The sequence below is a fragment of the Apteryx rowi genome, unplaced genomic scaffold, assembly GCF_003343035.1.
Source record: "Apteryx rowi isolate R43461 unplaced genomic scaffold, aptRow1 scaffold_204, whole genome shotgun sequence".
NCBI classification, from domain to species: Eukaryota; Metazoa; Chordata; class Aves; order Apterygiformes; family Apterygidae; genus Apteryx; species Apteryx rowi.
Genome location: NW_020448353.1, coordinates 115941 through 141721, shown reverse-complemented (window position 1 = coordinate 141721; position 25781 = coordinate 115941). Strand labels below are relative to the sequence as shown.

The window sequence follows — 25781 nt, the reverse complement described above, 5'->3', positions numbered from 1 at the left end:
ACTGTGCTAGGTGACCTTGGCTAGCTATAGATTTATGTCTGTCTGTGAGTACAATGCAAGGGTAGCAGATCTGACTGTATTTAAACTACAGCTTTTCCGCTGCTCTTTGTTGATTGCTGAAACACTCTGAGCAGCCTCTCCGGAGAGCAAAAACTTCTGCAAATTAACAAAAGTGCACAGACTGGAAGAGGTTTTTTTTAGAAAGGGAGGCTGCTTCCTTAATAAGCTTTCTTGCATTACTGCGTGCCACACATGGCTGTGCTAAGATGTATAACATTCATCACCACAGCTACATATGTATATTAATTTAACATATTTTCACTGGCAACAGCAATGCTACAAATACTCACTTCTGAAGATACACAATCCTAGCATGCAGGGTTTTGGTGCTGTTTCATTGTTTTTAATCACATTGCAACAGAACAGAAAGTTTACACAGAAATAACTTTCAAAACATATTAAAAAGTTGTAATTCCCTATTCAATTCTAGAGCACAGATAAAAAAGTATAAATAAGAAATCTATGGTTTAGAGTCTTCTGTTGAATGCTACTGCATTTTTCCTGAGGGAGGAGGCGCTAAAAGTAGAAGTAAAAAAAGGATGGATTCTGCTCCCAAAGCACTGTTTATTTTTCCAAAACAATATGATAACCCCTTTCTGGGATTCAGTCCTCTTTGCTTATGTTTCTTCTATTGGAGCAACACAGCCAGTGCCTGGGAAAATGTCTGGAGACTACTACTAGATTGTAGTGCCCTCCAGTGGCGAAAGCAACTATCGTCCTAAAACTTCAGGGCCAGGGCACTTTCCATTTTATTTTGAACTGTTTAGAGACTTTCCTCTTTCAACCTGCATTAAAACAGCGACTGACACTTGCCACGCTAACATTATAAAAACCTTCTGCTCTCTTCTAAACATATAAGTTGGTATGAGCTGACTGATAGGTTTTTATTGCTGCCAGGATCAGGTCAGATTGTTGGCACCTGATGGATACTACAAGGTGTTCAAAGCAAAAAAAAGTCACTGCCGCAGCTTTGGTCAGAACAGAGGTACTGGCTGCGTGGGAAGGAAACGTGGGCCAAGGCAGGAAGCTGCAGAAGAAGCGCTCAGAGGGTGGCTACCCACAGCTCAGTACGGAGGATCCAGCGCACACATGCATTTATTTCACTTTTTGTACAGACTTCACAAGAAAAAAAACCTCAAAGCACAGGTCTGAAATGGCAAAGGATAAATAGGAAAGACTTTTGGCTAATCTGTTAACACATGGCTGCCAGGTTGGATTGTGCTAATTTTATTTGTGCAGTTCAGTCTTCAGTGATGTAGGGAGGAGTACGAAACAATACTGAGACCATATGTTCCGGTAAGTATTTTCCTCTTCTGCGTAAAATTTTTGTTTGCTTAGCTTTCTTCTTTCATTTCCCATGAAATATTCTGTACCTTTCTACTTTACTGGTGTTTTAATCTTTCAAGTATACACAGTAACCACACTGTCTTTTTGTCTTATCACAGTCAAGGCAAAAATCATATATTTCTGGCTTTCCACGTAAGAAGGCACACGTAAGCATCAGTTCAACCTAGACCCTACAATGGTCTCAAATGCACACAAGTAATTACACCATTTTAGCAAAGTTTTTTATACTCAAACATTTTGTAGCGGATTCCCACTCAGAGGCTGTAGAATTTTTCAGGGAAGCAAAAAGAAATGTTCCTAATACTTTACCTTGAAACAACTGGCACTGAGAAATACCTATATTTATTTATTACTTTAAAAACTGGCAGGGGTATGTGTGTGTGTCTGTGTGTGTCTGTGTGTGTGTCTGAACAAGATCTCATTTGTCTCCTCAGAAACAATTAGCAATTTTCTTTCTTCACCATCCTAGATTAACACAACTGAATTCAAAGCAATGCTTTTCCCTGCTCAGCTGGAAAACAAGCCCACAGTTTTCAGTGCTGCCATATAAGTGTTCAGAAGTAAGATGACAAAGAAACATAGAAAGATCCCTTAATTCACATCAAATAAGAACAGGTAAGGTTTATATTTTCAGTCATGAGAGTTGAAGCTTTTGGAGATCATAATTGCGAACTTGGAGACTTGGGGCAGTTCATTAACTAATTAAGTTTCTTACGTAATTAATCATAAATTTCTTTTATAATTTCCATTCCAAGCCATTGTGCTCAGAACTTTCCTATATTTATACTAACACCCCCACTATTTGGAAAGATCTCTAAAAACCTATGAGAGTTGATTCTTTACTGATATCCAAAACACACACACAAACCAAATACAGTTCTACTCCTCACACACAAATGAAAAAGAAGTATCAGTGTTGACCGAAATACGTTGACCTAAACAGTTTTTCCTTCCCACCACTAAGGGTACTGACCTGCAGCTCTATCCTGATCCTATGAGAACCCCAAGCTCTCTTCTCCCTAAGAAAACTAGATCTTTTATAGGTTTTAAAACAAAAACATCCAAGTCTAACGCAATAGGCAGAAATCATTTTACCTAACTTCAGCCAACTAAAAGCTGGCCTTGAAACTTAAACTATTTGTCTGGGCTCCCTCCCTAGTCAGAAAAGAGCAGTAGCCAATCTTAACATGGGTTGAATGAATCATCTTATAGAAGACTTAAGCAGAAAGCCTAGATTCTTAATGGACTGGATGCATGACTTTTAGATAAATATTAATGTAAGCCAATGTACACATATTATAGAAAAGTATGCAGATTGCAGCAATTTCTCTCTTCCTGTTTTTCCATCTTATTTGCTTCCTCCCCCCTTTACTCAATGTTCCTTTCTCTCTCAATATCTCTAATTTTGAATCTCCTCATGCAAGCCATTCGCTCCCTGCCACCTACTTCGGAGTGCAACCGCTCTTTCCTCTCTCCTTACTCCTCTCTCCCAGTCGATGACAGTGTAAGCTCAAGACAGAGATCAGGCAGCAGCTTTGTTTAATAGCTGAGGTAGGAAGAAAGCAGAGGGAGCAGGAGTATCTGGTAAAAATCAGTTTCTCCTTCTGCTGAGATCCAGAAAGAGACTCAGGGCTGAGCCCACATGTGCAGCTACCAATCAGTATTTCCATCAGTGAAGTCTCTCGCTCAACAAAAGTGTAATTAAAGCATGCAAGGGGCAGTCTCTGGTTTGGGATGCACTAAGTTTGTTCTTTTTAATTCCTGATGCCAAGAAGACCCTAAGTAAACATATAACAGTTGCTTCCCTGGCATATTGAGATATAATTCCAACATGCCTGGATGGACTAACAATCAAAATTGCATATGTTTCAGGGGTGCACCAGATTATCAGCTTGCAGGCAGAGCAGGAAGTGAGAATAAGATACTCTTCCTGTAGTAACTCACAGAGTACAGTTACAACAGCTGAAAAGAAAGGAAATGATGAACTACTTTTTTCTCACTAAAATATTTCAAGCCTGAAGGAGTGGGATGTCACTTTAAAGCCAAAAATTATGAATGAGATTATAATAAAAATTAGTTAGAACCTGAACAGAATTTGTGTTTGCCTTTCAGTTTATTGAATATAGTGTAGTTTGGGCCCCTTACAATTTTTTTTCTTTTATCCTCTTAAAAAGGGGACAGCCAGGATCTCTAGAATCAGAGGGATACCTTCAAACTTCCCATAGCAACTCATTTGTACATCACACCAAACAATCCCACAGCAAACAGCACGTGCATCGCAGGGGGGGCAGAGCGGCTGCCCAGGAGGAGGCAGAGGGCAGCACGACTTGTTTTCCTTTGTTCTTCTCTCATGAAACTGCCATGGCCAGCTACTGGATCTGATTCAAGCATACAGAAGACTTTCCCGTCTGTTTCCATGCCTGATTTYCCTTCACCTACCACCACCACTGTGCTTGGTTAGAGTGGAGCCCATCATGTACCAGCTCTGGGGAGCCTACCCTGATACAGCCTGCAGTGGTCCTATACCACTGTAACTCTGACCTCCCCAAACAGAATCAAGCCCTTTTATTTTTTTGGTACTTAGCTTTAATTACAGTAGATTAAACACTAACTGAAGTGTTGAAAAACATATTATGGAACTCTTCTTAGGACTTATTTACTTTCATCCACTCTCTAGAAGCAAGTCTTTCTCAGACTTTGTTTGCTCCATTTTACCTGGAGCTTTTTAGTATAACTAGAAGGAAGGCCACTGAACTGATTTTCAAAGCACCAAAAGCCGCTGCTAACTTTAGGTGGAATTTAGGAGGGGRAAAACATTAAAAAAGTAAACAAATAAAAAATATCATTTTTGTAGCAAGAGTCCACAGCATATATAAAAAACTTCCTGGGTGGCAGTACACATGGTAATTCCATTTGGTCCCCCTCAACAACATTTAGTTGTTGGGCTTCACACACTGTCCTTTTTGTGGGTCCATGACAGTCACGCAGCCAGAATCACTGGCTGCAGCACCCCCACAGTTTTGTAAGGAAAACATCACATTCTCAATCCACATCTGCTTCCCAGTACTGAAAAACTTTGACCACTAGCAATGTATGATGCAAATAAACACCACAGCTATTCAGATAAGTAACCATGCAACAATCAGAAGGATAAGGACCAATTTATAAAGAGGTCTTTCCTAGTGAAAGGTCTGGGATAACATTCTGGCTCCAGCAGCCCAGGCAGAGATTTGCTATTCACTTCCATGGAGCCAGGATTTCCCCCCTTGATCTTTGTACTTATCTTCTCGATAGTTTTGACAGAGGCTAAAAATAAAGTAATCCTTATCTCCTTGAAAATTTTTTTTGCACCTATAAAAACACTTGTCCTTTCAGGCAGTCATAACACTAGGAGAATTTGTGCAAAGTGCACTGAGACAGAAAAAGCCAGGGGGCAAAAGCCAGAGCACATCTTTGCTGAGAGTGATATTCAGCTCCCAAGGACAGTGTTTCAAAGAAGGCACAGCATGCACAACAAATGCAGTAAACAACACCCAACTGCTGTGCCAGATCTTAAGTCTATCAGAAAGCCAAACATTATGTTGCTTTTTGCACTAACCAATTGACAGAACCATATCAAYGCCCCAAAAGCCTGAACCCATTTCCTGTTGATCAGCTGGAAAAGCACTGCAGCTAAATCCGGTTAGCTTCACGCTGTTTGTACAGAATGAAATGTGTCCTTGTGAACAGACTGCTGGGTGCATTTTGCCGCTCAGTTGTAGCCTATGATTTCTTTCACATTCTGAGAGTTGCATGTTTCTGATGCTGTAATTATCGACTCTTTCCTACACTTGCACTTTAATCCTAGGTCTCAGATGTCATCCATTTGGCTCAGAAGAAGCTTCTTCCTACTGCCAGCTTTCCGTTTTTCCCACACTCTGCAGAGCATTCAATTATGAAAACTTGTTTAGCAAGCATTCCATTGCTGATAATGTTATGCCCTAGTAAAACATTTTCATAGGTGATTTGAAAGAAATAATAAAACACAGGTTATAATCCCATAGTTAGATTAGTACCTTGTCCTCACAGCATCATCTTCTCTTGTATAGGTTTTTGCATGACATCTTTCCAATAAAAAAAGAGGGAGGTCAATAGAAGTCTGAGTAAGTGTTCCTCAAGATATATATGGTGCAGTAACCCATGAGACTGTATTATAATCATTACACTGAGGTGCTCCTCCAGTCACTGTAATAGCACAGTCAGAATGTGCAGTTCCACTGGGTGCTGTATTTTTCCTCAATCCCTTCTTTTCTGTGTTCCCCTAAGGAATGCATGGGATGACCTTCAGCAGAACTAGGGAAGCTCCTTCTCCAGCAAAATGGTCCTATAAGAATTTCTAGCCCATGTAAGCAAAGACTGTACTCCAGTGTCACTCACTAGTGAACAAGCCACTACTGGATTTACTAGATCTAGCTACCTCTAGAATCGAATGTACTGCAAAAACAGTGAAGGAAGCACCCTGAGAGTCCAGGCCTCTCCAGTAGCATGGCAACTTGTAAGCAGGACTTTTTTGGAACCTGGTTTTGGATGCTGGCAACTCAGCTCCTGAATTTAAATAGTTAAATTCTCCAGAAGTTAGAACCTTAGTTAGAAAGTCTCTCCAACAGAGCAGGATATAACCTTAGCGAGGAGGACAGATGAAGGATTAAGTGATACTCTAAGTATAATTTTAGGCTGCAGGCTTCACTCCCATACAGAAAGATTTTCTTGTTTGGTGAGACCAGAAGATGGATAGATGGTTTCAAAAATGAAGAACTCAAAATATAAAAGGTACCTGGATTTCAAACCCACACAGTCCCTAATGACAACATGCATACTCAGAGGGAATCAGAGTAGGGTTCTGTGGTTTCATTTAGGAAGAAAATAGAAAATCAAACATCCTAATGTTGATGTTGGGGTCTCTAATTCATAAGTCTGATATCCAGTACAGATATTACACACCTCACTATTTGGGATACACCCTAGAACACAAGTAGCTAAATTAAATCTGGGGCACATGTGAGGAAACACGTGCGCTCACTGCAATAGTCTCCAACCTCAGCCTGAAAAGATCCTATCTCAGCATGGAGTGATAAATCCCATTTTTGTCACTACCAGTAACTATCTTCACTACTACTACTTTACTTGGTCAACCTTTGCCTTTTTTCATGCAAAGTACCGAGATAGGACAGAAAAAGGACACAATATGAGGCTAAAACAGGTCCCTATAGGGACTCCACTATTCTTTGATTGTTCTTCTCTATATTGAATTCCTGAACTATCACAGTGTTTAGTTAGGCTTTCCAGAAAGGCAAAGACAAAATTCAGAGAGAGAGGGAAAAAAAGAAAAAGGACAATAATCCACACTATGCATAAAGCAGTAATACACTCCTCCCTCTCTTTCTCTAAGAAATTTCATTCTTACATTCATTAAGAACGTACCTTCAATGAAAACCTGATGGAGTAAATAGTCACAATGTGTCTTGCTGAACCCCCTAAACATTTCTGCAGCTCCTACACTCTATTAGATCAATATTTACTTTAGAAGAAAGAGCATATGTGCAGAATAGCTCACAAAGAGCAGGCAGAAGTCATGTGGAAGGTGAAAATGCACAGCTTTTAAAAAAGTATTAGAATTATTTATATATAAAATATTTTTTCAGCATGAATTTTTTGTGTTCTTTTTAAAGTGTAGCTTAAAGCAAAATTATTCCCCCCCACACCCAAGTAAGAAAACAGTATTAGTATTTGGATCAAGTCAGATTTAACTATACATTAGTTTAAATTTCTCTGCATTCCAGAATCTAATTCTCCCCTCAGTTGAAAGCACAGTAAGCGGTGGAAAAAACCCTTAAGCAATATAATTTCTAAATTTTACCTCATATTCTGATGAAGTCAGATTTCTAGGAGAATATGATCCACAGCCCAATGTCCAGCTTGAAGGATATTTAAAATGTGCAAGTATTTTCAGACCATGCTTTCAATGCACTCTGCTTTTCAGAGTTTAAGGCCACAATATGAAAATAATTAGATGTGTAAACTTTCTAATGACACCAGTAATATTTTTCAGCTTTCTATTTTTAGGATTTCTTGGCAAGGTTTCCTCTTTAATCCTGACTGCCTGTTTTTGTAGAATGGCCCAAACTGCCAACAGGATTTTAGGAGAGGAATGCCGTGTGGCAAGTTTTCAATGACTTATTATAGGAAGGGCAAAATGTGATTCTTCCCTCACCATTAGGCAAAATAGAGGTTCAAAGAATCTGCAAGAATCCAGCAGCCAGCAGTCCATTCATCTGTGTCAAATCCCTATGAAATGATGATCATTCAAGCCTGGGTCCCAGCTTCATACCTAAAAACTCCCAACTCAAATCTTTCTTCTCAATAAACATAGTCTGAACATGCAAACTTTTGGGAAGACTCCAGTTTTCATATCTTCCCTGTCGGGGTTTGACAGGTTAAACCAGGGTTTAGTTTGCAGTCACATCAGAGATACAAGGTGTTGAAATTAAGAATTCAATTAAGCAGCTCTTTAGCTTTATAAAAGCTGTGACAGTAAGTGATCAAAACACTGAAGTTAGCACTGGAATACAACTGCAGTGCTATTAACAAGGATTCTTGCTATTCCACTGTGTTTTAACAGGCTGTAATACAAACTAGAACATTTTTTGTATATATTKAAGAGTAACAGATAAATTCCTTAATGAAAAAGTCCTACAGCATGTGAAAGCAACATAGAGAATCTGAATACTTATATAGAAATTATTAAACCCACAGTGGACTCCATAACCACTACCACTTTAAGTATTTTATGCACAATCTCATAGCAAGGCTAATCATTCTCACTCTAAGATTATATACCACGTTTCAGGAAGAAGTTAAGATGGTATTTTAAATCTTGTGAACCAGTCCTTTTCAGCTAACTTTATCTGAGTTGGAATTACAAGGGGTTTAAACTGATTTGAACCGAAAATACTGTTCTTTGGTGAATTATCATGTAATTTGTTTTCCATCTAAAGCCTTCCAACAGTGCGGAAATCAGTTCAGGTTTGGTTCAGGTTTTCAAAGCTTCTGAACCACATTTTTAGCATTTTTATACTGACAACCTCAATAGATCTGTCAAAGGCAAGAAGGACGGAGCAATGCAGGAATCTCAGCCAGTGACTAAAGGCTGAGTTGCGGCCCATCAAGAAGAGCCGCTGCCTCTCAAGATGGGAGACCATCAACAATGAAACCAGGCATCTAGTTCTGGTTGATTAATTCCACATTTTAATGAATATTTAGCATCAATGTCCTTTCAAGATGGATTGCAAGTAAGAAGTAAGATGAATAAATAAAACATGTTTTTTTCTTTCTTAAGTATGCTTGCATTTCTTCTTTTAGGGATGCTGCAGTGCATTCATTGATCCCAGATGATACATTAAAAATACGCTCCTTTTTTGTGGGGAAAACTGCTAAGTGTTATGATTCAGTGACAAAAGGGCTATTCCATCGCTCTTTTGGGGGGATTCTGTCAGTGTTGCTTTTGTCTAGACCCTCAGATCTTGAAAGCCTTCATGCTATGTGTGCAAACACATTCCTAAATAAGAATTTTTTCCCAAATTAGGGCTCAGGAAAGAAATGCCAGCCACATACTGTTCTGACATGGTTCCACAGTGAAGAACCCTACAGCTTTTACCTTTAGATCACTGGTTCCCGTCTGACCTGAGAACAAGTTTTAAAAACCTCCCAGCCCACCAACCCTAAAATCCTGCAAGTTTTGTTGAGTTTGAGCCAACAGACTCTTCTTTGTTCCAAAGCGCAAACACAGTTGGTGTAATGAAAACAACCCAGAAGTCAACGGGAAATAACTTAGGACCAGCTCAGGAGAAGGTTATGAGTCAAATATCTCACAAACGGTTAACAGAAGTCGCTATTTTGTGTCAGAGGGTAAATGCGAACCTCAGCTTCCTCCTTCTGAGGCAGGCTGCAACCACAGCTCCTCAGTGTAGCAGATCAGCCACGAGACATCCCTCTGCACAACCTCAGCCCTCTGCCAGTTAGCACTGCTGCCCGTGGCACGGCACTGGAAGAGCTAAGCGAAGTGTTATGCTTGCAGTCCTTATTGTGAAGTGAATATAGCTGTTCTTATGGTGCCCGTCAAAAGCACTCATGTACAAGATAGCACTTTCTCCTGCTGGAGCACAAAGGCAGGAAAAAACAATTCCAAATACCTTCAAGACAGGCTCAAAATACAACCCTTTGTTGGATTGCTCACCAAAATTATAGCTGTATGAAATCCAGATCCAAATCTCCAGCTGGAACTCAATCTGTAATCATTCATCTCTCTCCGTATCACCTCTGCTTCTCTCTCTCTCTGTACATGCATGTACACATCTAGGCCCTGATGCTGCTGTGCATAGGTTCAGTGAAGCCCCTGGACCAACACATTCTTCAAGTCCAAGATATAACACTGCGTTGCTGGAGCGGTATACTGAATACATGCACTAAAAACCCATGAATTGACATCACAATAAATCTTAAAACACTGGTGTAGGTAGAGCCTTCAAGGACAAAGACCCAAATGGTTTTAATTTCCCTCTAAGTGATAGCCAGAGTTAATACCAGATTTGGCAGGAAGCAGGCATTCCATGCCCATTGGGCTTATATGGACATGAAAAAGAGTTTATGCTTGACATTTCCTTTAAAAACATAATGAAAACCTTTTGCTCTTTCAAGTCCCAAACTTGCATTAGTTTTTGAGAGTCTGTTACTCTAAAAAAGCATATGCATGGCTCTGATTGCTTGGATAACTGACAAAAAAGCATGACAGGGAGGCCTTTTCGTTAGTGTTTTGTACCAGGGTGACAGAGAACATGTAGGAACAGAAAGAAGATGCTGGACAGCACATTCACTCTCTGCCCCCTTACAACTGTTTTTGATAAATAAAAATGGGTTTATGACACCAAGCTCTGATTCATCACTGGCAGATCTCCATCAACTTACTGAAAGGAAAGTATATGCAACTTTTTTACACAGTCCCAGTTATGGCCAGCCAGTTCTCTCCTGTATTACCATGTGCTTTTCCCTGCCATGTCATACATACATACAGCCTCCTGCCTGGTGCTAGGGCCAGCAGTATGACAAGTATTGGTGGCAGCGAGAACCCACCTTACTACTATGCAAAAAAAAAAAAAAAAAAGCAATTTCCTCAGGCACAGGAAGTCCATTTCCCATCAGCTGTGTAACACTGCCATCCCCGCCAGACCTGGAATGGATGGCTAATACCTTCACAATGCCAGAAGCATTTGGTGTAGGTCAGGGCTGGGAAGGTTTGTGGATGACTGGTCTTCCCCAGGCAGAAGGTGCAAAAGGGCCAAAGGCAGCCCAAAGTGAGATGGGCAAGCAGCAGTTTAACAGAGCTCTTGGAAGTCCTACAGTCAAAAAGTAACTGACCTGGTCCCTCCATCCCAAATTCTATATTATATAATGTCTATATGGGAACAAAGAAGATATATTTTGTTCTCTGGTGTGGGAGCTCCTGGAAAAATGGCATGGCTTTGCACTGCTCCCCGTGTAAGGCAGCACATATAAAGGCATAATTCATCTGTAAAAAGTCATGATCTGAGGAAATGAACAGCTCTGTGGTGCGTTCCAGACCTACTGTAATCATGACTTACTGCTTTCTGTTAGGTGATTTAAAAACAATACTCCGCTACTATAGCCATGTGGTCAGATACATTCTTGGGTCCAAAAATAACTTGAGAGATGAGTAATAACGATTGTGGGCATATGGATACATTCACACGTTTACGCACATGTGCACATGCAGATATGTGCTGGGTTTTGCAAAAAACATTTTTTTAAAAAAGCTAACCCCTTCCTCCCCCCTTCCCTGGCCAAAGAAACTGCTCATATTCATACCCAGGGAGGAAGGGTGCAATTGGGATTATCATTATAACTGAATTGTCCAAAAAGTGACACAGAAGTCACAGCTTTGGTGACTCAGAAGGGAAACTGGGATCTAAGTTACTTTTCTTAAAGCCCACAGAGTCCAAAGATTTTAGAAAGCAGCATATCACCTCAAGGATGTGCTGTCCATACAGTATGAGCTGGCTGAGATCGGAAGACAGGAAAGATAGGGATGGAGTAGGAGTCAGGTCTTCCCCAGGGAGGGAGAGACCTCCATGTCCATGGTGAAGTAGGGTGGGGGAAAGATTGCCACACCACGTAGATCAGGCATGATGACTCTGAGGATGAAGAACAGCATTGTCAGGGAGCAAGACGTGCTGGAGGCCCATCACTGCATGGTGTTTGGGAATGAACTCCGTTTTCAAAAAGCCAGTTCAGCAATACCAGACTAAACCACCTCCCTGATCATTATGATTTGAAGCGGCTGGCCTTGTCATGGCAAGCTCTAGGGGTTTTGTAGAGCGTCTACAAGAAAACATACTGGATGGCTGATAGTAAGTGGGGATCTCAAAGACTTTAATGAACTTGGCTTTACCCTATCGCTCTGAAGACTTCCTCCTTTAGTTTTATATATGTGTTATAAAATGAAGCAGGTCAGGAATGAACTGATACCACCTATTTACTTCAGTTAGCTCAGGCTTCATTCAGCTTCTCTCCCCAGATCTGGAACAGCTCTGATAAACAATAGTGGCAGTTGATTCTTAAAAATACATCTATTTGTGACAACCACAATGGCTACCTAGGCCCTTAATCCAAAAGACAGGATCCACAAGACAGTGGTATTTGGCTTTAATGCAAAGAACTTAAAAGAACCAAAACAAATAGCTAGGAACCCATTATCCTGGAAGGCAGTATTGACTAATGGTTAAAGCCTGAAGTAGGTAACTGAAATAAGAAGATGTTATAGACTGTGCTACGAGGTTTTTTAGTAAGTCTCTTTTCTTTGCTCCATTTCTTTCATTACAGCCAAGATGAAAGAGTGCTGTGTCATGACAGAGACAGTGAAAAATCTGAAGCAAAATGATGGTTTAAAAATTCCCATACTTTTTACAAGCTGATTTAGGTTGTAGTTTGCTTCATTTGAAAAAGAATCAATCTCTAGGACTTTAGATGAAAGTTTTATTTTGGTTATACTGCTAAGTGTGCAGGTGGAGGTATGCTCAACTATCATTAAAACACGTTTCAGGCAGAACTTTTAATTAAAGCGACTGCTTCAGACAAAAAGCATAAAGATGTCCCTATACATTTCCAATGTTTCTCACACTTATTCTTGCTGTACTTCTCTGGTGAAAATATTTGCACTRTGTCTTCTAGCCTTGTGTCTTCTAGGCCAAACTTCTTTTCTCATTTGATCTTACAACTAACAGATCCTTTAACAAGAAACTAGGGTTTCATAAATAGACCATAGTAATTCTCCAAACAGAACAAACTACCAGTTAAGCAGAAGAATAATTTCTGACCCAGAAACTGCTGAAATAATAGAACAGAGACTGCAGAGAATCCTAGACAAAAGTAAGAAATCCTTTACTTTCTTAACACTTTTTCTAAGGAAGAAACACTGTTAAAGCCCTAAATGGGTGAGCTGCCAAACACCATCTCATAATGCCTTCAGTAGTCATGAAAGGGAGTCATAAACTTCTCTCCCCGCCACCTTGCAAGGAACTACAAAGGGAAGAAAGCAGGACAAAAAGAACCTCAACCCTTTGCAAACACTGAGAAACATCCAGCACACACTCAGCACTAGTAGGCACATACTTACTTTTTACCACGGTAACTCAAGTAAACAAAACCAGAATGTAAAATTTTGTCTAGCTGGAAAATCTAATCCTGTTTATTCTGGCTTATTTTTCTATTGAAAAGAGGACAGGCTTGAAGGAGAAAAGAAACCAGTTAGTGCATTGCTATCTTCTCTTCATCAATTTTTAGAGAAAGTCCTTTCACGTTTGGGGGGGGTTTTTGGCCATATGGCAGGAAAAGGTTTGTCCTAAAAGTGATCAATTATAGAAAGTGCCAGGTCACAGAAATGAATTCACAACATGAAGGCAGCTTCAACATCCAGCCGTTGGGACTCACTCTTGTCAAGGACTATGTACCATAACCTCTTTTCTAACAGTCAAACGTGGATAGTGAGAATTCACATAAATAAAGAGAGTGCAGCATATCAGCTTACACAGTTTCCTGCATGCTTTCAGCGGGCTTCAAACTTAAATCCCCCTTTCCTCCCCCAGTGCCCCCCACATACACCTCCCCCACCCAGCTCATACATAAGAAGGTTAACATGAAGGATATTGTGAACAATCACCCTGTGCTAGAGATGGAGGGGGGGGGGGAATGAAATTAAGTCCAATTCTCTGCAGGGTATCTGAATTTTAACTGCTCCCAGAGCACTGTATCCTGTATAAATCATTTCCTGGGTAAGAATTATCTTCACACGCCTGGAAACTTTGAGCAGTCATTATCAGTTAGCAGTTTGTATGAGGCCAAATCAGGATTCTTAATCTTACTTAGGTGTTTTATGTTGTACCCATAGTCTCTTATAATGCTATAGCAGATCTGCAAAGAGCTTGATTTTCACTGAAAGTTTTGTTGCTGTAAGAGATGCAGAATCAGATTCCAATTCAGCAACTGCAGATATATAAACCAGGGCCAACATTATATATAAACAACTAGTAATTCCATTTTGGAGTACCTAATTCAAGACATCTGAAGTTGGGACCTGGTTTTCCAAGCATCTGATGTCTAAACCAATATCACTTTAAACAGTATCAAGCTGATCACTGCAATCATTTGTTGCCTTGGCAAATTGAGACCAAGAAAAACATTTCTGAATGAGGAAGATAAGCAAAAGGAATTGATGGAAAATTTCATATGGGAAGTCCAACTACTGGAAGGACTAAAACAGACAAAAAGAAGTCTAAGAAGTACCAGAGTTAAGTAAAGAATTATTATCTATTTCTCAATTGTTAAAACATGACATATCAGGGTTAAACATGTGGAAATTTATACCAGGCAGGACATATCACAGATACAATTTCACACCCAACTATCATGGAATCTAGACAGCCAAATTAGGGGAAAAAGGAGGACGGTAGGTGAGAAAGCTGTTTTTGTAAGGATATGTGACAGGAGGCAACGAAGCAAAGGAAACATGAAGACATTATCTCCTGGGAGGAAAATATAAGAGGGCATAAGGAAGAGTATTAGCACGGTTTTCTTTGGAGGGGGGGAAGAGTTATCGTGACCAGCACCATCCACGGGTCACCAGCCTAAGCTTTAATTCAGCCAAATATTTTGTCATGTTTAATATTCCTTTTCAGGTTCTGCTGATGTCAAGAGTACATGAGCACTTAAGTATTTTACTGTATAGGAACAGGCTTAAGAAATTGCTTAATGTTAACCAATAGTCAAAAGTGCTTTGTTGAATTAAGAACTATGTTGTTTGAGCTAGTACACATTCGACCATAGCAGACTCAGCAGAGATACTTCCTTAACCTCTTATATAATGAGTAGAGTAGAGAGAAGGAGGAAGGGAAGGGAAACGCTGCTAACATTTTACATTTTCATGAGAGAGAACAGAGAGCTGTTAAGGCACCAGTGCCATTTAAGCATTTATTAAAATCAGCAGGAGCTGTCTCTGCTGTTGGAAGGCCATGGGGAGCTATGTCAGTCCTGAGGAAAGGAGGAAGGACCAGCTGGAAGGAAAGAGAAACGGGAAAAGGAGCATGGATCTCATTCCACATCTCATAAAAGAACGTACATATTTTGAATAACAATGATGATAATTTAACCATTGCTTTGCATGGTTATGCAAGTCCATCACTGATCACATGACATGTACCATTATCTGAACCTGTGCAAAGCAGCAGCTTTATGAAATTCCAGGGTGACTGAAAGTATTTAACCTCCCTTTTTTTAAACTAACTAGAGCTGAAGCAGATCGCACCTACTTATATTCAACACATACATTTTTTTCCCCCTCACTATTCTCTTTGATACTTTTATTCTATTGATTTCCTGGATAATGAGAGACTGTCTACAACCCAGGAAACCTGACTATTTACCTAAAAGCCCCACAGAACCACCTACAAATTTTCTTCTGGGTGAACACAATTTAGCATACATAACCTGTGGGAAGAAACAATTCTGAAATTATAAAGCCACAGCAATGCTCAGAGGAACCTACAACCTCCAAACAAATAGTTTTCCATTGTAAGTTTCATGGGAGAGCTGTTCATCTTACAGGACGTCAGCTGAGGGCAGTAACTGAGCAATTTGAGCATTTTTCTTTTCCTAACATTCACATAATATTCTTTTGGAGGAAAGACAGTGTGTTAATTCCTTCTTTGCTTATAATTTCCTCTAAGGAAATAATTGTTAGTTAAGTTTTGAAACTGCATTTATTTTTCTAGAAAACATTACTTCCCTCCTCCTATAAACTACTACAAAACTGGATTAAGATGAATGGGAAGTATCCAGCCTATTTGCCGCAGGACAAATCACAACTGTCAGACAGAAGGCAAAGACAGGATAATAAAGCAAAGAGGTAACTCCTTCCAGTAACAGCCTTTACATTTCAGTTTATTCCACCTGTCTGAAACCATTTGGAAACCTAAATGCTATACTAAATAAAGTTGCTTGAGGTTTCTGAAAACCCCTTCTTTGTTTTGTTTTTCTTGGTCTTTAAAAATATGAAGATAGGCAACTTGCATTTAAAGAACCAGATGCTGGAAAAAATTCTAGTTGCCTACTGTTACTTAGTCCATATTAGGCTTTCCTCCTTTTTCCTAAGATGCATACTAAATAACGTCAGCACCAAGGACATTATTACCAGAGTTGACGTGACAGTTTAAGTAACAGTAAGAGAGTGGAAGCAAGACACAGGCTAAGGGATTTCCCATCTACAGATAATTCTATCTACATATGATAAGAACAATGTCACTTTGTTCCAACATGTATTAATTTGATCAAAGAACACATTATTAACAAAAGGGTGATTGGCCCACTGGATCCATCAGCTGATTTAAAAGGCTTTGACTAATAATGCCTCCATTGGCTGTCTTTTATAGTTGCCATCATCGTGGCCTGCAATCTGCACAGAAGACATAACCCCGGCAAAAAAAAAATTCTTAATGATTCTTGTTGTTCTACACTGAATTTTCTGCTGCATAACACAATACAAGGAAATGATACTAAAGACTACCGAGCCTGTGGGCAGTCTGTGCCCACAGTGCTGCTGTGTGCTTAGCTGTCAATCCAAAACCATTAAAAGTATTTCCTCCTGGGAAGAACTAGGTTTCTTCCTGTTCTTCCCATCTGTGCAAGTAAGTCGTCAATGGTGGAAGCCAGAATATTAATGGTCCATCTTCTCCCTGCAGGAAACTGTGCAATCTTGGTGACTACTCTCTGAAGCAGAGTAGCATCCTCACATTTTGCACACTTTCACCTAGAATCAGGGATATTAAGATATAATATGGACACCTACCATATAAAGCAAGCAACATGGAGATCCATTCTGACTTGTCCTCTTACAAGTGACAACTCATTACTTAAAAAGCATCATACTTCAATGGAAAAGCACTATGTCGAGGATCAGGAAACCCAGTCTTTTAGGTACTTGATGAACAATCCTGAAAAAGTGGCTTAGCTCTACACTTCAGTTTCCACTATTGCTTTTTTCTTGCTGATATAAGACAGGAGAACCACGTACCTTATTTCTTTTTCAAGAGAAATCAGCAAAGCAAAACACAGGTACTCTTTATCATAAATTGTTATTAGCTCTACAAACACCAGTCCTTGAACTGAAATTACCAGAAACTACATGCAGACAAGTCCCATTTCCAACACTCACTTCCCAAGGAGAAAAACTATCCCAAGAACTGAGGCACTAGGGAGTCTGACTTCACCAAAGTCCCTAACAGCATCATACACAAAGAAATTCAGAGAGCCGGTTTAAAGGTAAAGATTAAGACAATGAGTTTTCAGGTAACACAGGGATCTGCTCAGAAAAGGCTGCCTACAGAACTGGAACCAGGGGCAGCACTTGCATTCTGCTCTGGCTCCAGTCCAGATYGAGCTGGGAATTCAACAGTCACTCTGTCTCAGAAGCCCCTCGCAGAAGGTTGAGAAGCCACCAGAAGAGGAGGCCTAACCAAAAAAATATGTCACCTCAAACCTATGTCACTAGTGCCAACTCTAGGGTAAGTTAACTCCACTGATTTCAAGAGAGAATAATTGTCTAGTGTAAACATACTAGAAAAATCTAAAAAAAACCCTAGAAAATCTAAAAAAAAACCCTAGAAAATACCCTCCCCCCCMMAAAAAAATCCACTATTTAAAATACCTTTCTAGAGTCAAATGTAGGCTATTTTCCTCCTCAGTGTTGGTCTAAGGCTTTTTGGCATACTTTGAGGCAGATGTTAATGTCTAATATTACTATTATTTCAACCACATAGTGGTAGAAATTCAGATGGCCTGTTGTATAATTAGATAGCTTCCTGCTAGAAAAGAAAGATCAATAGGAATTCAACAATATAGAAAGCTCATATTTTAAGCTGTTACTTGTTGCCTTCTTTTTCATGTTCCAGATGTAAAAGAAAGCCACTGATGTTAATACATCCTGCCCACATGTTTTCTGTTCCATAATAGCAGCACAAATTGGAGCCCATGCCAGCTTTGTAGACTGCTCCATCATTTAAACTCATTTTATAACCAATATTTTGAGAATTACTGGCCCAGCTTCCCCTATCACTCACACTAATTGTAAACTGATGAAATATAATTGGTTTCAGAGAAGAAACTCTTGATTTATACTAATGCAAATAAGAGAAGAATGCACACCATTCTTTTCACAGAATTGGGTACTTCATTTAAATCTAATCTGCTCCTGAGGGTGGTGAAGCTCTGCTTACCCCCAGCAGTCCCTGTTATTCATTTGTTTCAAACACACACACAAACACGCACACACACACCCCTATTTAAAGGTGTTCCCCACTGGAAATTAGGTATCCCTATGAACAAATGCTAAGGAAAGTACCAGCTTTCCTTATCTTGGTGCTTGGTTTTCCCTTCTCCCTGTCCCCATAAGCTTCACAGAGAAAGGAGTTTATGATCATTTATTCATGGTGCTGGGGCTAAGAGCTACTAGAAAACTGGTATTTCAGCAAATCTCTGCAAAAAAATTTGTAACAGTAATTTTTCTCTTCATCCTAACATTATGTTTTTCAGGTTTAATATTGCGGCTAAGGTCATAGGCTAATGCCACATCGCTTTGGCAAGAGATCACTAGAGAGATATCTGCTTTCAAACAGAATAAAGCTCCTTCTTCTAATCTCGATAGAAGGCGAAATTTCAGCCCTCTAAAAGAGTCACTTGTCTAGGACAGAACATTGGCCATCTTACACCTCAAAGGAGAGCAATTCTGGAAGGGAAACACACACTCTGAGATCTCCTTGACAGCTTTTTACAATAAAATGGTTATTTGAAGCTGCTTGGTTTGAAATGCTAGACACAGGACTGATGGAGATGGTTTCACAGATAGAGATGGTCAAAGGGAGCCCAAAAGCAGCAACGATTCTTTAGCACATGCGTCCACAGTTTACCACTTGTGGGGCATATTATTCACGAATTTCTGGGAAACTAATCCTAAAAGGTTCCAACAGAATTAGTGTGTTTTAAGAAGGGACTTGAAATGAAAGAGGATGCTTATTTAAGCATGCGGGGGGGGGGGGGGAAGCGACTGCAGTGCACAGGACCCAAGGCAGCAAAAACATTTAAACACATGCTTGAAATTAAGCGTTAATTTAAATCCATGGCTGAACTGAGCTTTCAAAGGCCCCGAGGTTTTGTTAGCAAACCCAAAACAGGGATGCTTGGAAGGGGGGCACTAGGCTGGGGTGCTCTCAGCTGGTGCTCCAGCGAGATTTTGGGTACTCTTATTTGCCTTTGCGCCTGAAAGGCTGTTACCAGGGCAATTTATTTCCCTCGTTTTGCACGGACTCATAAAGTCAAGGGGAGCTGGTGACTGAAATCAAATGGGTTTTAAAAAAAAATTTATTTGAAGTTGAACAAACTTTTGTACCCAGGGAAAGCTGGTGAGCGTCCTTCAGACTTAGCTGCGGGACTCAGCGCTACAGCACCTCAGAGCAACACGCGTTTTCTCACCACAGCCACAACGTGGGGGTAAAAAAAAAAAAAATTTGTTTTTTTTTGGGGGGGGGGGGCAGCATGGCCCCTCTGCTGGGCACGGAGGGCCCCGCGCTGCTGCCGGGCAGGAAGGGCAGTGGTGCAATGAGGGCGCAGGACCAGGGGCTCCGTTGCCCTCCTCGCCACAGGCCTGTGCCGTCCGTGGACGTGCACGGCCACACTGTGTGCCGTCTTTCATAGGCCTCCCGCCCTAGCAGGGACACGGCTGTGTTGCCCCCTGTGCTCCGTAGCTTCCACCAAAACCCACCAGGACCCACAGGGGTTACACTTGATACTCCTGCTATAAGCTGCTATAACTAGGGATCATAGGCAAAAAGCTTTCAACTGTTTTCTCCTTGTGGTTCCAAGCTTCCTCCTCCACAAACAAGGACAACACATAAATCAGTGCTTCCCCTGCCTCTCAGGGGAAGTTCAAGTCACACTTATTTGACTCCCTTGCTGTAAAAAGATGCCTGGAACTGAACAGCAGTGGGAGTTTGTTATCTGTTTCCAAACATTTGAATTTCAATGTCCTGGCAGCAGCATCTTAAAAGAGATTTGGAGGAACTGGGCCAATGGCTTTTGTTCTCCCACAACAGGCAGGAAAGATTAGAAGTCATTTCTAAACTTTTGCATGGCGATAACACCTGGCATGTTAGGATTTAGTTCAAAACAACCTGTCTTTCACAGAGCTAAAAAGGAAAATCAGTTAAATTATTTTTAACACTATTGTTATTTATTTGTATCACTTAGATGCTCTAATTGAGTGCGTGGCCCCCATTATACGAAGCACTCTACTTAAAGAGACTTAAGTCATTTTGCTTCACAAAATGACTTGTGTTGTTAGAGTAAACATCCTCAGATACATATAATGTAAGTAAGTGTTGAGCTCCAGCACTCCTAACACCAAGCAGTGCTTTTGTGGTGCATGAGGCAATTCAGGTATGCACTCAGTAGCCTACATGGGGGTGGTTTCTTGGCTGACAGCTTCTTTTCACTGCATAAATCTACCTGTCTTCCCCCCACCCCCACCCTCCGCTATTGCTCCAAGGCTGTGTTCACAGAGCCTGAATGCAAAAATGGGTTATTTCTGCAGGACAAGGAGTAGACTAAAGGAGAAAGAGTCATTGCACAAGAAGTGCTCTTCTTAGGTAATGCCAAGGTCTGATATTGTCATGTAAGCTTTTCATTGAGAAGTCACAAATCATGAGTAACGAGCTATATTTGAAACATCCCAAACCCACTGGAGCTATAATACAGGAATGGGAAGGTGAAGGTGACTTTTATGAGCTAGTCAAAAGCAGTTGTATTGACTCATCCCCTCCAAGTGGAGTTAGTTCATCTGGTGCTTGCTGACTGCTCCACAAATAAACAATCTTATATAGGAAGAGGAGAGAACTGAAGTCAGTATTCATAGTTTGACAGTGTAGGAGTGGCTATTTATAGGTTTGAAATCCCTCTGCAGAAACTAAATGGTATAACTGCAGAAGTATCAACTCCTTGAGAAAGAATTTGCACTGCTCTACCATATTGAAATTATCATTTCCATTGTTTTACTGCTTTAATCCTAACTTTAATTACTGACAACTTCTGAACATGGCCTGGTATATATGAAATGGTTTGCAAAGCTGAACTACTCAAGTGAAGGTTTCTTAGGTCTCTGCTGCCTGTCCTCGGGGTGGGGGGGGAAGTAATTTTTGCTCAAAAGCAAAGTAGAATCAAGTATCCAGCTTGTCCAGGCATTAGAAGGGGGCAGAAGATCATGCTTCTGGTAGATAACGTTAAGGTTATGTCTATCTTGACTAGTGCCACCACTTCTTTTAGCAGACAGATTCTTCAGTGCTGCTGGGCAGCTTGTCCTCTAATCTTGCAAAAGACACCACAGAGCTTTAGTACAACTTAATTTAACAGGAGCAATTGAGAGCATTTTGGGACTCAAAATCTGTGTTTTCCTCTGGATGAGTCCTTAACTCTAGCATCTGTACACAAAAATATTCAGTGGTTATTTGGTTCATGATTACAAGAGAATTGCATTTGAGTTCTACGAGATGGTGTGCCTGTCCTTGGCAAGGTGAATGCTCTCAATGCCCAATAATCAGGAATTCAAGGAACTCATCATCACAAACCTGATCCAGTGCAGTACCTGCAATGAAAAGGGTGTCTTTTTAAAAAAAATACTAAACCTGTTTTTATTTAAAGGAAGGGCAGGCAAGCATTAATGACATATCATTATTTAAGTAAATATGAATGGAAGAAACTCTGGAGTTTTCTTAACTATTCAGTCTCCCCTCCTACTTCCTCCACCATTCCTAGCAGTTAGAAAAGGTGTGTTTCAACCTTCTCACAAGCAAAACCAGAGGGAGGTTGGGGAGGACCAAAGAGTGTGGGGAAAAAAATAACAAACAATGCACTAATGTGTAGTGGATTCAAATTAACTAAGTAATTGTTGCTGGGACATAGGTCACTTCCTAAAGAATAATGACCATGGCCTGAGGCAAAGCGAGGGTTATTAGCATCAAGTCTGCCATTAACTCTCCAGGAAATGCACGGGTCTGGAGTCATTAATGAAATTATAGCCAGTTATTTGGTGGGAGAGGGATTAGTCAGGCAAGATGAACATTTTCCTCTGGTGCCATTATTTTTACTGCGCAACACAAAAATGATATTTATTTCATGGCTCTGCTTCTGTCTTGGAGGATCTACAGAGAAAAAATGGTTTGCACAGCAGCTACTCCAAATTTATTTAAAAGCCCAAAAGCCCAGGGAATTTTTATCATTATTGCAGTGGGAACAGGAGCAGCTCCTAAATTTTGCACATATTGTCAGCATTGTGCAATTCTCAGCCTTCCGTTCTTCAAATACTTAGCCTTCCTCAGTACTGACCAGTTTTGTTATTCCAGTGTCTGACTGCCAAAAATTTCCCATTAACCTAAGCAGTGTGTTAAGGGACTGTTTCTTATTATTCACATTATTTGGACTTGATTAAAATTACTTTTTTTAGAAGAAGAAGAAGAAAAATGGCAGTCCTCTCATTCTCCCTGGATTGAGAGTATTAAATAGGAGAAATCAAAATAAGTATACAAAAGATACAAAATAAGTATTAAATAGGAGAGATCAGTCTATGAGTGCTTTGAACAAACAGAGCTCAGTCAACAACTTTTTGCATGAACAACAACACATTGCATATAATGCATTGTGCATTAAATGGCACAATTTAAGAGACAAGCAAAAATAGAAAGAATGAACTCTTCATAACACTTCACATTTTTCAAGGCCTGCACGAACAGTACAGCTTTGCAGTAAGGAGTTTAGAAGTAGCATCTGTTTCTACAGACTGAAGAAACGAGGTGCTCTCTTCCGCAGCAGAAGAAATGCTACTTTGGATGAGCTGAGCCCTGCTAGGTCCCTCGGACGTTGGTGGAACGATAGCCTCAGGCACCAGTGTCAGGCACCAGCCACGGGTCTGGTAACCACGCAGGAGCAGCGCTGGTGTTAATCATTGTCCAAAACCCCCTTTTTCCTGAGCAGGAATGTGAACATGCAGAGTCAAGGGGAAATTAGGTTTTATCAGGTTTAATATTTCCAGACTGAATTCCAGACTAAGTACAATTATCGTTAAATACTAGCTTATCTCAACAAATGTCGTTATGCTTTAAACAGACTGGTTCTGGTACCAGCAGCGTTTTATGCCCATAGCAGCAGGGAGCTCAGCCCTGGGTGACCGATGCCCTGGCTGTCCTAATCAGGCTCCTGATCTGAGTACAGCCTGGCTCCCCGCCAGCCTCTATGCCAACATATCCTTTTCCAGGTATAGAGAGGTGGCATAAAACAAGCCTGAATCTCATCCTGAGATGGCTGAAGTGTGCATTAGGGCCTATAAACTGGAAGTCCCTTAAGAAAGACAGCCACTTTACCTTGTCATAATTCCTCTAATTCCTCTATTCCTCTACTAAGTAACACTGTTATTGAGATATTTCTTAAAACTGGTCTGAGCTTTGTTTATAAAAAGCTGCATGAAAGTAATTCCCATTAGGAACAAAGAGCTGCATCTCCCACTTCTCCAAGACCTGTGACTACCCTGGGTCATGAACTGCAACGAGCAAATGCAAATAAACTAATTCCTGTGGACTGTTTTGATAAAAAGAACTAGACAAACGTTCCATGTTAAAAAGAAACACGCCCTTCCCATTCTCTTTTCTCTATTCACCACTTCCATTAACCTCTCCTTTTGATACCTCCAAAATAAAACCTAACCAAAAAAAATTTTCCCCAAAAGGACCAGTTTTAAAAGGCTTCAGAAAAGATGTCATCTCTCCTACTCTGCTGTTCAACTGCAAGAACATCCCCTTTTCCAGCCTCCCCTCCCATTGGGGGGGGAACACTGCTCTTTTACCCAAAGCCAAAAATGTGGGAGGTCGAAAAAGGACAGACAGATGTGGCAGACTTAACAACCTCACTATGTCTGGGAAACAAAATGAAAAGACATGTTTTAAAATTATGATATATGTGCCTGGAAAGATTGGAAAGAAAAAGGGGATCTGCTAAACCGTTTAAACTGCTCCCCATCTAGTTATGTTCTTATTAGTGTTTTGCACTCAATAATTCTCTACCCCAAAGACAGCCTCACCCTGAAAGTATATAAACTAACAGTATCGCCTCCTGTCAAAAGCCACTTTACAGTGAGAGTCACACATCAAAAAGAGAAAGGCAAACCTCTGCATAAATCCAGATCTGAATGAGGACTGTTCAGGTTTTGTGTTTGTTCTTAAATCAGCTTAGCCATTCATCAGAAGTAAGAGCAAACACTTAAAGCTTACTTTGTTGTAATAGTGAAAATATCAGCCAAAAGCTCTGGTGGTACCCTAAAACTTTGAAAAAGAAATAAAAGTTTAAAAAGCCCAAACATGTTACATAACTTTGCTGGATTTCCAACAAAAACACGCAGCCATGCGACAGACAGTTAATGTCTGCAAAATTCCAGATTTTTTCTAATATGCCCTCTGGGGCCAATTTAATATTTTCCAGACCCTTTTCTCTCCCCCCCTCCTCTTGCTGAAAAACAGCAGTGAAATACCAGGAAATAGTCCTCAGCTGCTGTAATGTTTTCATTTGCCCAGTGATAGCACATTTGAACTGTTCGCCGGCCCCTCTGCGCGAACCTTCTGGGGCTTTCAGCATACCGAGAGCAGGCAGGTGACTTGGGCTTCATCTCCACTGGCCTGCATTGCTCACCACCAAACCTGGCAGGGCTCCGCAGGCTGCTTTTGGAAAAAAAAACAGCATGCAAAGAGCTGCTCTGCAGCAGCAGAACCAGGGACAGGTTATAGAAGCTGCTCACACACCAAACCCAATAGACTTTGTGCAAGACAACCCCTTGCAAGTCTTTCTCCCCACTCCACCCAAAACACCCTTTCCAAGGACTTTTGCTTGTTTACACCAAAGAAAAAAGAAAATCCTGCGGTTGACATGTTTATCCTGATATTCTTAAAGAAAAATGTAGTAGGTATTTAGCATTTATGGTCTCCCGTGGGCTGTCAATGAATGGGTGATAAGACACATGGATCCAGAGCCGCTAACAACTAATTCAATTATACAAATGCACAAGAATAAATATACAAGAGGAAGGAGACAAAAGTGAGATTTCAAAGTAAAACAAAAGTAGCTCTCCTTGGATAAAGAGTTGTGGAGTGTGTGCATTAGTCTATAGGCCCCAAACTGCCAGCACACGCTCCTAGGTGTGTGCGATGGTGCTCTTGAAGTAAGCTCCAGTGTGAGCAATCATGGTAATTGAATCTGTGTGTGTACTCATGCGTCTCTTTTTGCAAAACTGTCAGGCAGGCTGCTTGATGTGGACAGCAGAAGAGCCACAAACAATGGAGTTTGATTAACTGCCAAGGCTGCAACCTTAACCTTTGCAAGGCACCATTGCCCTGCCTTCAGTCACTCCAGACTATAGCAGCAAAACTGTTGGTGTTGCTCTCTCTTGCCACCCATCACCTCTCCAGAGTTACAGACAGCTCAAGAGGCCAGGAAGGGCTTTGCCCACTCCACACTTTGCTGTCTACAAGTGAATCCTGCCTTGCTGCTAAGTCGAAACCTCTGTCTTTCACTTCCCTGGACAGCAAGGCGAAGGGAAGAGAGACTGCTCCACGCCTGACCATGGGGTGCACCCTCATAACCTTGGTCAGCCGGCTGTGGGGCCCCAAGCCCTAACACACTGACAACAC

At 40.7% G+C, this 25781-nt stretch overlaps 1 protein-coding gene and 1 long non-coding RNA gene across 4 annotated transcripts in view; one reads left to right on the top strand and one right to left on the bottom strand.

Annotated features, from left to right (window-relative positions):
- Positions 1 to 25781, bottom strand: part of TNS3 (tensin 3) — a 317735-nt gene that overhangs the window by 254647 nt on the left and 37307 nt on the right. The window lies entirely within an intron of this gene.
- On the top strand, positions 1041 to 25473 carry LOC112965176. Of its 3 annotated transcripts, none has more exons than XR_003253206.1 (3): positions 1041 to 1356; positions 1877 to 2022; positions 25389 to 25473. It is a non-coding gene; the product is annotated as an uncharacterized LOC112965176 (long non-coding RNA). The 3 variants fall into 3 exon arrangements; XR_003253204.1 differs by lacking the exon at positions 25389 to 25473 and adding an exon at positions 5255 to 5638; XR_003253205.1 differs by lacking the exon at positions 25389 to 25473 and adding an exon at positions 3280 to 3426.